This window comes from Sesamum indicum, unplaced genomic scaffold, assembly GCF_000512975.1.
Source record: "Sesamum indicum cultivar Zhongzhi No. 13 unplaced genomic scaffold, S_indicum_v1.0 scaffold00126, whole genome shotgun sequence".
NCBI lineage: Eukaryota > Viridiplantae > Streptophyta > Magnoliopsida > Lamiales > Pedaliaceae > Sesamum > Sesamum indicum.
The window spans coordinates 475,533-489,399 of record NW_011628053.1 but is presented as its reverse complement, the minus strand read 5'-3'; positions in this window follow the sequence as shown (position 1 = coordinate 489,399).

Here is a 13,867-nt window from a genome sequence, read left to right as displayed (position 1 = left end):
GAACAAGTTTCATTGATGTGAAAGAAACTACCTAGACAATTGTTTGAAACATGAAAAAACATAGGATATGTAGGGGGTATTTATACATACATACATACACACAATGTGGAACAAATCAAGCCATGCATAGTAATAACTTCACCCCTAACCCTATCCACTTACTATATAACCATTTAAATAAATCATAAGCAAGGCTCTGTCCAAATTACTGTATCTTTTACTGTATTTACAAAATAGGAAAAGAATCATCAAAAGATAATACAAATACTAATCATAATTAAGATGTCAAAATCTGCACAATGCAGGTACCATAAGAGATGCAATAAGTTCATCAATAATTACTTTTTGTAAAAAAATTATTTTTGGGATGTATAATGAGTAATTTTACCATATCGAATGAGAAAAAAATTATGAGAAATTAGAAGATAATGATGAAGAACTTGGTGATTATCCATATCTTACGTAGGATTTGCTTTTGAGTAAAATCGAGTGAGTTTAAGTATTCTCATTAATTCGTCTACCTACTATATCTGAAAAAACATATATTATAATGACAAAATCTATAATAATTGAAGGTTCATAAATCTGGTCTACAAATTTTATATCTTTTTTAGATTAACTGAAATTTAATTGAAGCATATTCTGAATGTTAATTATACTATTCTTGTAATTGTTACTATATGCAATTGATTCATGTATTTGGACATTTTGTTGTCCATGATTAATATGAAAGTAATTAAGTTGCACTATCCATCTGTTGATGATACTGATTGCATCCATTTATTTTATTTTATTTTGTTTTAGTTTTGTAATAACGCTATTGTATGCAGCAGTAAATCAGTTTCCTGAGTTATTTTACATGAATTCTTCATTATATGTTACAAGAATTAATCACACAACTTATTCCTTGTTAATATTCAAGAATATAGCAATGATTAATATGCTTTAATAGATATCATAAATATTAACATGCGATCACAATTCATGTTAGTCGTCTTATATTAATATATTCGCAATATAGATTTATTCATTAATTTCAAATGCAATCGTGAACAATTTAATTTAATTTATCCCTATGCACATCAACAATAAATATATATAATCCTATTTGCGACTAGTTAAAACTTGCCAATACATTTAGTACGATCAACAAAAGATGTAATCCACTAGTTGTTTGTAGTAGCTACTGCAATGGCACTGGATGGTGTACTGACAGTCGGTTTTGGATCTATGTTTTCTTTGCAAATGAAACGTGCCAGAATGTTCGTACTAAGCACCAACACCAATTTCTCCCATGCTTCATTGGCATCTCCACCACATCGAAGGAATACCTCTGTGCCGTTCAACCGATGGATTGCCACCCGAATTCCTCCCTCATCCTCAAAATCTTTTCAACTTGATGGCAAGCTAATTTGCAAGTGTTCATCTTAATTTCATCAATAGTTCCCTTAAGAAGCTTAGCCCTATTTTCACCATCGACAAGACCCTCACTCCTGAAGAACTCATCCATCTTGACGACCCCAATGGCACACCTAATCCCATAATCATAGTCACGAATTTTGGGATAAAAAAACCTTACCCTCCTCCACCAACCCGCTATCGACCATCTGATCAACCCTATTCGACACGTACAAATGCAAGACTGGGATAGCCATGTCCATCCAGAGAAAGCAACACTCGTACTTGTAAGCTGACAAGTACCTTTACAAAGGAATTGGACCCTCCATCAATGATCGGCAACCGATTCTTTCGTACAATGGCATCAACAGCCAGCAATGTATGATGCACAAAATCATGTACAGTGAAATCCACCTCGGGACCAATGATTTCAAGCAAATGGTGTGACACATCGCAACATTTTTCATTGCTCACCTTATTGGTTACTATGTCTAGGCCCTTGTGGACCTGAATTTTGTCTGAGTTGATGACATCTGCCTCGAAAAAACTAATGTTTCAAACAATTGCCTGGCGATAGACCTGGCCGCCCATTTCGGGGCAGATGTCATTAACTCGGACAAAATTCAGGTCTACAAGGGCAAAAAATTCGTGACTATGATAATGGGATTAGGTGTGCCATTGGAGTCCCCAAGATGGATGAGTTCTTCAGGGGTGAGGGTCTTATCGATAGTGAAACTAGGGCTAAGTTTCTTAAGGCAACTATTGATGAAATTAAGATGAACACTTGCAAATTAGCTTGCCGTCAAGTTGAAAAGATTTTGAGGATGAGGGAGGAATTCGGGTGGCAAATCCATCGGTTGAGCGCCACATAGGTATTCCTTCGATGTGGTTGAGATGCCAATGAAGCATGGGAGAAATTGGTGCTGGTGCCTAGTACGAACATTATGACTCGTTTTCATTTGCAAAGAAAATATATATCCAAAATCGATTGTCGGTACTCCATCCAGTGCCACTGCAGTAGCTACTACAAACAACTAGTGGATCAGAACAATTGTCGGCCTTTTAATAAGTCATTGTGCTACAAATTATAACAAGTAGGGATTACATTTTTTGTTGATCGTACTAAATGTATCAGCAAGTTTTAACTAGTTGCAAATAGGATTATGTATATTTCTTCTTGATCATGCTAATCGCACGGACATGAGTTTTAATTGGTATAAATAGGAATAAATATATATTTCGTTGATCAAAGCATTGAATATTTATGCTTTCATACTAATTGTACCGCTATGAATTTTAACTTAGTATATCAGAAGGACTACATAATTTTATTGGTCATACTAATTGTTCATTATGCGTGAAGATACATATATATTTTGTTTGTAAAAGCATCAGATAATGCTTGTACCTCAACTGTACGGACATTGGTTATAGACTAGATCAACATAATAACTTCTTTAGTAGACCTTACAAGTACACGATCTTTTCTTTAATGATCATAATAAATACACGGGACATGAATTTTTACTTGATATAGATAGGATTGCACAAGATAATATTATACTTTATTGATACAAGAATCATTTATTATATTCACATTTATAATTAAGATAATTTGGAACTATTCTTGATCATATTAATTGTACTGATTCTATAAACAAAGTTTAATTTGGTAACTAGGACAAAATATTTTGCTGCTGGAAGCACCATAAATGTACGTATATGAGTTTCATTACCTTACATAAATGTTACAAGAATTAATCACACATCTTATTCCTCGTTCATATTCAAGAATATAGTGATGATTAATACGCTTCTATAGATATCATAAATGTTAACATGTGATCATAATTCGTGTTAGTCGTCTTATACTAATATATTTGTATTACACATTTATTCATCAACCTCAAATGCAATTGCGAATAAATTGATTTAATTTTCAACTTTATACAAGATCTCTGGATATATGTGTGTTCATATATATCCACCGACACACCCATAGTATTTTTACTTATATTTTATTGATAAACTAATTATTTTAGTAATTTTAATTCTATTAATTTTATAATTTTGATAATTTTAGTCTTGTAAAAACTAATTTTCATAATTCTTGTAGGATAAAAAATGACACTCCCTCATAAATTATAAGACAGAAACTGTATTTTTATCCTTATATACATAAGTAGGATTTAACATTCTAATGCTCACACCAACTGCTCGAACACGAGTTTAATTGGTATAACTAGAGATAATAATTTTTTTTCATACATATGTCGATGCATCATATGTAAGTAATTATTAATTTAGTTTGAGTACGGATTACGTCCTTCGTTGATCGTACTCTTATGGATGTGAGTATTAATTTAGTTTGAATAGGGATAACATCTTTTATTGATCATACTAAATGTATCTGCAAGTATTAACTAGTTGCAAATAGGATTATATATATATCTTGTTGATCATGCTAATCGCACGGACATCACTTAATGCTTGTACACTAATTGTACGGACATTTTTTTTAGATTGGATCAATATAATAACTGCTTATGTCGACTACAGTAATTGCACGTACACAATTTTTCACTTAATGATCATAATAAATACACGGGACATGAATTTTTACTTGGTATAGATAGGATCACACAATAATATAATATACTTTATTGATACAAACATCATTAATATATTCACATTTATAATTAAGATAATTTGCAGGTATTCTTGATCATTTTAATTGTACTGACATGAGCTTTAAATTGATATGAGTTGCTTTATATTTCAAAATAATTCTAAGGCATAATTGCAAAATTGGTTCTGTAAGTATGGGGGGGTGGCAGAATTGGGACTGTAACTACAGAACTGGCAATTCTAGTCCTGTAAGTATTGATTTTTCTAGTAATTTTAGTACTTCCGACCAAAATTGACAAAAAACGCAGCTGAGAGGTTTGGGGCTTAAGGTTCCAACGTCCACGTGCACAACATAAACTTTTAGGAGCTTGCGTTGCGAATGACGTAGCTAATGACGTGGCTTTAGGGGGGAAAATTAGGACAACTGTGCAAAAATTTCATAGTCAGCCGCACACGTGGCCTGACACGTGGGAAAAAAATAATGACGTGGCAACAATGTGAAAAACTGAGGAGTTAAAAAAGAAAGCTGTAAAACAAAAGCAGCAACAATTCACCCCCAAATCACAATTCGTTTAAATCGAAAGAACCCTAAAAACCCTTCTTTCAACTCCCACAAACAATTGATCGTCGATTTAGGAGGAAGAAACCCAATTGAAGTAATTGCACTTCGGGATCCTGAGTTTAACTATTTTCTTCCAACATCTTACGGTAACGTTTCTATGTCTTCAAAAAAAAATGACTTTTGGGGTCCCAAAAAATGAAAGTGGTCCATTGTGTTTTTGTTCCGAAATCTCCAACACTATGGTCCCATTGTGTTGTTACTGTCTTGAAAGGAACAATGGACCATTTTCTTTTTTTTTTCCCTATTTGTCTGCTGAATATTTTATGTTTCCCATGTGCGTGTAAATGTGTTCATGTTCTGAAATTATGTGTAAATGTATCCATTATGTTTTTTTTCTATGATTTGTTAGGAACTTTTCTGTGATTAAACATTTTAACTTGTTAACTTTTCTGCTTTGACTTGTTCTCTTTTGTTTTTTTGTATGATTTTGTATGAATTTTAACTTGTTCTGTTTTGTGTTTGTTTGTTTGTGTTCCCTTTTTTTGTCTTTCAGATAATAATGACACTAAGTTAGCAACCATTACATTACATTGTTGGGAGAATGCAATGTACAAATTTGATTATGAGGATGTTTATGAAATATCTATTTTAAAACTGAATGAAATGGCTAGTGAGGTGGGCTATTTTGGTAATAGGACATATTTACAAAGCTTGGAGATGTGTATTACAAAGTAAATAATGATGATTTTTTGTTTGATGTGTGTATTGGTATTGCTCCTCAAAAAGAAATCGTATATATGTTGAAGTTGATAGAAATGTTATGGGTAGTCAGGTTGGTGAATGTAGTACACAACCTCAGGAGGGTGGGTTCACTAAAGAGGGTAAAAATTTAAAAGAATCTAAATCCTTTGAAAGTAGTGACTATGATTTGAGAAATGATGAGATGAAAACTCAAAAAACAGGAAAGTGCATTGATGAAGATGCTTTGGAAAAACAAATAGAAAGAGAGGTTGAAGAAACTAATATGAAAGAAAAGAAAGAAACAATAAAGATCATGACAAGGTAGCAATGAAGAGGGAGAAAAAGACCTGTTTGGGAGGGAGGATGACTTTCAGAGTGAAAAGGGGTCTGGTGATGATGGAAGAAGAGAGCCAAATATTGTTTTCAATAATGTGGAACAATATGATCCTACCTTTGAATTAGGTATGATATTCAACAATAAATTTGAATTTAGAAATGCCATTCACAGTCATGCAATGAAATCAGGAAGGCATTTGAAAATCACCAAGAATGATAAGAACAGAATGTATGCTAGATGTGCTAAGGAAGATTTTCAGTGGATGATAAATACACACAAAGTGGTTGATGAATGCACATTTCAGATAAGAGAATACTCCAATCACACTTGTGGAAGGGACTATCATGTAAAAAATTTAAATTCAAAGTAGCTTGCAGAAAATTACATTAAAAAATTCAGAAGTGATCCAAAAAGAAATGTTAAGGGTTTTAGGGTTGATCTCATTCAGGATTTAAGAGTCAACGTATCACGAGATCAAACGTATAGAGCCAAAAAAAAGGCACTAAATCAATAGAGGGCGCTCTTCAGGTACAATATTCAATAATGCAAGATTATGCACATAAATTGCTGAAATCTAACCAAGGCTCCACAGTGGTGGTAGGGGTAGATACTGATCAGAAATTTGATAAATTTTATCTGTGTTTTGGTGCCTTGAAAAATGATTTAATGGGGGGTGTTGACAAGTGGTAGGTGATGATTGATGTTATCTATAGGTCCTTTTGGGGTGTTCTGTTAACAGCAGTAGGCATTGATCTGAATGACAATATTTGTCCTATTGCATATGCTGTTGTTGGAAACGAAATGAGGGTTACTTGGGAGTGGTTTTTAATGCTTCTGAAATCTGATTTGAGGGTGCTTAGAGATGATCAGTGGTGTTTCATATCTGATAAGAAAAAAGGTTTAGTTCAAGCATTTAAGGATGGGTTTCCTGCTTCAGATGATAGGTATTGTGTAAGACATCTATGTTCTAACTTGAAGAATGCAGGCTTCAAGGGTTTGGCATTTAAAAACTGTTTGTGGAAGGGTGCAGGGGATACTACCCTTAATGAATTCAGATTGTGTATGAAACAAATGTCAGTACTTGATAAAACTACTGCAGAATGGTTTGATGATAAACACCCTACACAGAGAAGCCTATTATCACTATGCTTGAATTGATTAGAGAGTATTTAATGAGAAGATTGCAGGATAATAGGGATAGGGCAGAACTGAAATAGACTGGTGTTATATGTTCTAGAATTCTTAAAATTGTTGATAAAAATGTTGAAAAGTCTGCAGATTGTATCCCATAAAGGCTGATTCATCTCATTATCAATTAAACTGTTTTGATGGTTCAAAACATTCATTTGATTTGGATAAGAGAAGTTGTTCTTGTAGGAAATGTGATTTGAATGGCATCCCATGTAAACATGCTTGTAGTACCTTATTTTGTAAATGTGATGATCCTATTAGGTATGTGAATGAGTGCTGTAGTGTGGCATCTTACAAGAATGTTTATAAGACTGCAATTATGCCTATAGTTGGTAGAGAATTGTGGACTGCTACACAATTCATCCCTCATTTGCCACCAAACTTTGATAGGGGGGTTGGTAGGCCTCCAAAATCTAGAAGGAGGGAACCTGATGAGATAATGTCAAAGCAGAAGAAAAATGGTAAAGGAAAATCGCAGAACAGGTTGAAAAGAGTGCAGAAGACTGTCAAGTGCAGCAACTACGGTGAGGAGAAACACAATGTCCAAAGATGTCCATTGAAGAATCTGCAAAAAGATAAACAAGTCACTGATACATTTAGTCAAGTGATACAAGAAATCAAAGAAAAAGAGGCTCATTCAACCAAGAAAAGAAGGGTAAGACTGAATATCTAAATTTGATTTTGGTGTGTTGAACTGATACTTATCTAAATCTAATTTTGTTGCAGGTTGAAAACGAGGCAGGTGACAAGGACATTTTGACTAAAAATGATGCGTTTCAGGAAGACAACTCTATGGTAAGAAACATCATCACCCATTCCATTTTAACTTGCAATTCATTATTACTAAATAACTTTTTTGCAGGGGATGCAAGAACAAATTTCAACTGACAAGATGACTAAAGCTGATGCATTTGAGGAGAACAAGTCTGGTAAGAAACTTCAGCAACCATTGTTTCCATTTTAATTATACATTTTCTAATACTTAATATTGACTGTTTTTCAGGGCATGAAGGAGGAAGAGCTTTCAAGTGCTGCAGTCCATCATACAAGCCAACAAACTGCAGCTTCAATAAGTAATTTCAAGAATTTTGTTTATCATTCACTTATTCGGTTTATTTCATTCTCCTTGTAGGTAATAACCAAACCATTCAAGCCACCCCGGTATAAACAAAAAGTTGCACACAAACAACCATGGAAGCCATCATACAAGTCTTCCACATCCCAACAACAAGATGCAGCTCAAAACTCTAAGCCTCCTCCACCAACTCAACAAAGTCATCTGCAGCCACCAATCCCAAAAGTTAATATTAGAGCTCCCCCAAGATGGACAAGAAGACAAGAGGTATTTCCAAAACAGCATTTACAACCAGAGATCAAATCTCTTCTGTCAATATGTACATTTTTCGAGAAGGATAGTAAGAAGTATGTTACATTATCATGATTGAACAACGTGTAATCACAATCGAAGGACAAGGGAGATGAAGGCAACAAGAAAGATGGGAGGAATTCACCTTTTGTAAGGGCAACAAGATAAGGGCAAATGATTGAAACATTTTTTGTTTGTGTAAAATTTCAAGCGGAAGCAATGATAGAGTACGAACTCATTTGGAGAGATAGCAAAATGAATCAGAGGTGAAAGTAAAAGAACTTAGCTCACAAAATTTCTGTAAAGGACTGCTCTGTTCTTTTTTGTTTTGAAGAACAAGAAGGTGAAAATATATATACACGTTTATACTCTAACTGCCATAACCAACACGCTTCTTCTTTCATCACAAAAGAAAGTCATTAATGACTTATAGAAGCGCAAATGCGCTTCTCAGAGTAAACTGAGCTAAAGAAAGCATAACGAAAACTAAAACCGCAATCTCCAGTAAAAGGAAAACACGTGTGAGTACAAGTGCGACTTCCTACAACAGCTAAATTCTTCATCAGAATTTCTACAGCTAGGTTTCTACTGCAGATGTTGTCACCATGGTTTCTTTACATGCCCCCTTCAAGTGGAGCTTGTCATCAAGTTGACATGTCTCAACTTGGATAACAAATATGTGAATCTGGGGCCTGGTAGTATCTTTGTGAACAAATCTGCAGGCTGTTCCTCTATAGAGATGTGTTTTAGATCAATGAATCCCTCTTTGAACTTATACCTCACCAAGTAGCAATCTATTTCAATGTGTTTTGTTCTTTCATGAAAAACTAGTTTGCCGTAGTATATAAGGCAGCTTGATTATCACAAAAGAATCAGATAGGAGTAGGCATATTGACGTGGAAATCCTTCAGTAAATTATACATCCATGTGAGCTCACATTTGGCAGTTCCCATGCTTCTATACTCTGCCTCTAATCAAGATCATGATACTGTGGTTTGCTTTTTAGTTTTCCACGATATCAGGAAATCTCCAAGGAGGACACAGTAGCCAATTAAAGAACTTAGTGTATCCTAGCAGGCTGCCCAATCAGCATTAACAAATGCCTTGAGCTCAAAATTAGGTTGTGAGTTGAAGAACAGGCCTCTATTTATGCTGCCCTTTAGATACTTAACTAAGTGTACTGCTGCATTCCAGTGCCTTTTGCAAGGAGACTGCATGTATTGGCTTAACTATTGCGTTCCATAGCATATGTCTGGTCTAGAAAATCCAAGGTACAACAATCTTCCATCAGCCTTCTATATGGACCTGGATCTGTCAATTTTTCTCCTCCAACTGAATGCAGCTCTATACCTGCTGACAATGGAGTGCTTGTTGGTTTTGCTTGATTTAATCCTAGGTCTGATATGATGTCCCTGATGTATTTATTTTGGGATATGACAATTCCTAATTTAGACCTGCAAATCTGTAAACCAACAAAAATTCTGGCCCTTCCCATATCCTTAATGGTGAATAGGCTATGTAAATGAGCTTTTATTTCTGTTATTGTTCTTTAACATGGTCTAGTGAGCAATACATCATCTACACAGACTAGGAGGCAAAATAATCCCTTTCCAGTGGTTTTTGTAAGGAGACAGTAATCAAATTTGGACTGCCTGAAGCCATACTTCTCTAATTGTGAAGTGAATTCTTGGTTCGATTGTCTAGATGCTTGTTTAAGGCCATACAATGATCTTTTCAATCCACTCACATGATTCTTAGGGACAGAATAACCTTTAGGGGGATCCATATAAATTTCTTCATCTAAGAAACCATGTAAAAAGGCATTATTAATACCTAACTGATGCAAGTGTCAATGTTGTTTTGCAGCCAAAGTTAAAAGGATTCTGATGGTTACAGCATTCGCAACAGGTGAGAAACTATCTATATAATCTATCCCTTCAATTTGATGGAATCCTTCGGCTACAAGTCTAGCCTTATATCTATATATAGCACCATTTGGTTTTAGTTTCAACTTATATATCTACTTAGATCCTATCACTCTTTTGTTCTTTGGTAATTGAGTGATTTCCAATGTATTATTGGTTTCTAATGCATTAATATCATTGTTCATAGCTTTTATCCATTCCTCATTTTTTACAGCATCTTCATAACATTTAAGTTCTTATGGATTTTCAGTAGCAGCAACAAAACATTTATGAACTAAGGATGAATAAGTAATGCTGGGTAAGTCAGTGTTGAAAAAGCATAAATAGTCATCTAATCTAGCTGGTCTGTAGGTTTGTCTAGTGGATCTTCTAGGGACTATGTTTTCATTATGTTCAGGGTCAGGAGGTTTCATTATGTCATCTGCAAGTTCTGTAGTTGGTTCTACATCATCATGCTCTTCAGAATCTAAATCTGTCACAGGTTTAGAAATAGTGCAAGTAATAGGGTCTGTCAACTGATTTCCATAAGGAAATATGTTCTCTTCAATAGTGACATCTCTAGAAATAGTTATATTTCTTTTGTTTATATCATAAATCTTATAACCTTTTTAGTTTGGGGCATATCCAACAAATACACATTTTGAGGCCCTAGCTTAAATATAGATTTATGAGGGATATTATTAGTGGCAACGCACAAACATCCAAAGGTTATTAAGACATAATAATTCACAGGTTTTTTAAAGAATATTTAATAAGGGGTTTTCGAATTCAACACACTAGAAGGTATTTTATTTATTAATAAAGTAGAGGTTAAAATAGCCTCACTCCAAAACATCTTAGGCAAGTTGGCTTGAAACATTAATGATCTAGCCATTTGAAGTAAGCGTTTATGCTTTCGTTCTACAACTCCATTTTGTAGTGGAGTATATGTGCATGTGGTTTGGTGTATGATGCCTTCATCTCTAAACAGTTTTTGTGCTTGTTCTGCTAGAAGTTCTGTGCCATTGTGTCACGGGTTGCCCATTCACTAGGCCCCGTGACGCGCACTTCGGCCACTCAACCGTTCTACATGGCCTACCACTCAGCCTTCATCGACAGACGCTGGACAACCAACTAGTCTTAGAGTCCTAGGTGTAGGCCTTTTGTTGCTTTGTTACTGCTTTGTTATTTGCTTTCTGTTGTTTAGATTCCTCAAGGGGACGTTATGCCTCTTGAGTTGCAAATTTCAGCTTTTCTAGTGTCTAGTGTAGACAATATGATTTATTTTTTTAAGCCTATTATAGGGGGGAATGAGTTCAAGAAGCTTGGTTTAGTGACGTGTTGGAGTCCCCCTCAAGGCGAACCCCTTGCTCTAGCATCGTTGATCATTGTATACGCATTTTCAGTTCAATGCAATTTGGTTTTCTGAATCCGCGTGCGCAATTTACTGTTTTGTGATTTGTTCCTCCCGACTCTGATATATTCGGCGCGCTGCATTTGTGCCGAGCGGAGGTATTGGCGGACGTAGTCAGCGGACTACTAGCCACACGACGCGCTGTGTGATAGGCGCCTCGTGAGAGGTGGTATCAGAGCCTCGTGCCACGATGGGGCCGAGGCGCACCGCTACTGCTGCGAAGGCATCGGGGCAAGATCCGGAAAGCCCGCGACATGCCGCAGCTTCATCCAGCGAGAGAGCTGAGAACCCGGAGGACGGACACTCCCGGTTGGTGGAATTGGAGACGAAGGTCTCTTCCCTGGAATCTGAGATCACGGTGCTGAATTCGGAGTTGGACGAATGTCGGCAGGTGATTCAGGAGATGGCTGGCGTATTCGGAAACGACAGCATTGCCGATATGCGGCGTGACATGGAGCAGATGGCCATTCAGATTGGGCTGCTCCAGCGTGCGGTGGGTAGCACGCCTATGGTTGCTCACGACCCCGGTGCTAGGCTTCGAATACCAGAACCGAAGGCCTATAGCGGTGAGCGTGATGCGAAGGAGGTCGAGAACTTCCTCTTCGACATGGAACAGTACTTCCTTGCGGCAGACGTGCGGGACGAGGCAAGGAAGGTTGCGACTGCGACCATGTACCTGACTGGTGACGCAAAGCTATGGTGGCGGACCAAGTTTCCGGAAATCCAGGCTCATCAAATACAGCTCAACACGTGGGCTCTTCTACGGGAGGCGATCAGAGAGCAGTTCTTCCCCGAGAATGTGGAGTACAATGCCAGGAGGGCATTGCGAAAGCTTGAACATACGGGTTCCGTGCGGGAATGTCAAAGCTTGAAAGCTTGAGCATACAGGTTCCGTGCGGGAATATGTCAAAGCTTTCTCAGCGCTGATGCTGAACATCCGAGACATGTCGGAGGCAGACAAGCTGTTCACTTTCATGGAAGGCTTGAAACAGTGGGCGAGAAACGAGTTGCAGAGGCAACGAGTGACTGATTTGAGTTCGGCTATCATCGCGGCCGAACGCCTGGCCGATTTCAACCTAGAGACTCAAAAGGATAGGCTGGCGACGCCTAGTCCTGAGCGGGAGAAGTCGAATAGGACGAGATGGTTCAGGAATAACTTCAACAGAGGTGGGGGAGACCAGAGGCCCCATGCTCAGAATGGTTCACAGGGCGGTTCGGACAGGAACAGGCCCCAGGAGAACAGGCAGGGAGCACCCGAGAGGAGAAGAGGGTGTTTGATCTGCGATGGTCCGCATATGTATCGGGATTGCCCGAAGAGACAGGTGTTGAATGCACTGGCAACGACCTTTACCGACAAGGCGTCGTCCTCAAAGAGTGTGGAGCCACAAGCAGAGGCAGGTGGTGAGAATGACACGGAGGAGGATGAGGACAACTTGGGGGCTGTAAACCAATGGTGCAACACATTCTCTACGGTGGCGGCGAAGAGAGTTGTGCCACCCCTTGCGAAAAAGACCATCCCGGCTCTTACTATGGAGCAGCTGGAGAAGAAAGAAGAAGATGTTCAGCCCCGGATTCCTCGGAAGAAAGGGTTGATGTTCGTTGATGTGAAGATTCATGGCAAGCCGATTCGAGCCATGATCGACACTGGACCCTCTCACAACTACCTTGCGAGCGCCGAAGTGGCGAGACTCGGGCTCGTGCTGGAGAAGGGAGTTGGGCGTGTGAAGGCGATCAACTCGGCTGCACAACCCATTGCCGGTGTAGCCAAGTCTGTGCTGATTAAGGTTGGTGCTTATGAGGGCAAGACCAATCTTTCTGTTGTGGCAATGGACGACTTCAAGCTTATCCTTGGGCTTGAATTTCTACGGGATACATGCACTGCTGTCTTACCTCATGCCGATTCGCTGATGATGTTGGGGGCGAAGCCGTGTGTCATTCCTACCTTGGCCGGACGTACTGGAGAGAAGAACTTGTCGGCCATGCAGGTTGAGAAGGGGCACAAGCAGGATGAGATATCCTACTTGGGTACCCTTTGTTTTGAAGAGATGGAAGAGGTGTCAGGGCCCACCCCGGGCGGTAGTAAGGAGAAGAGGTGTCAGGGCCCACCCCGGGCGGTAGTAAGGAACTGTTGGGGGAGTCTGAAGACGTGATACCAGACGAGCTGCTTCGGAAGCTACCACCGAAGAGGGCAGTGGATCACGAGATCGAGTTGGTGCCTGGCACGAGACCGCCCGCTAGGGCACCGTACAGAATGCCGCAACCTAAGCTTGTGGAGCTTAGGAAGCAGTCAGCAGACGCCTTGAGCCGCAGGGCGGATTGGCGAACT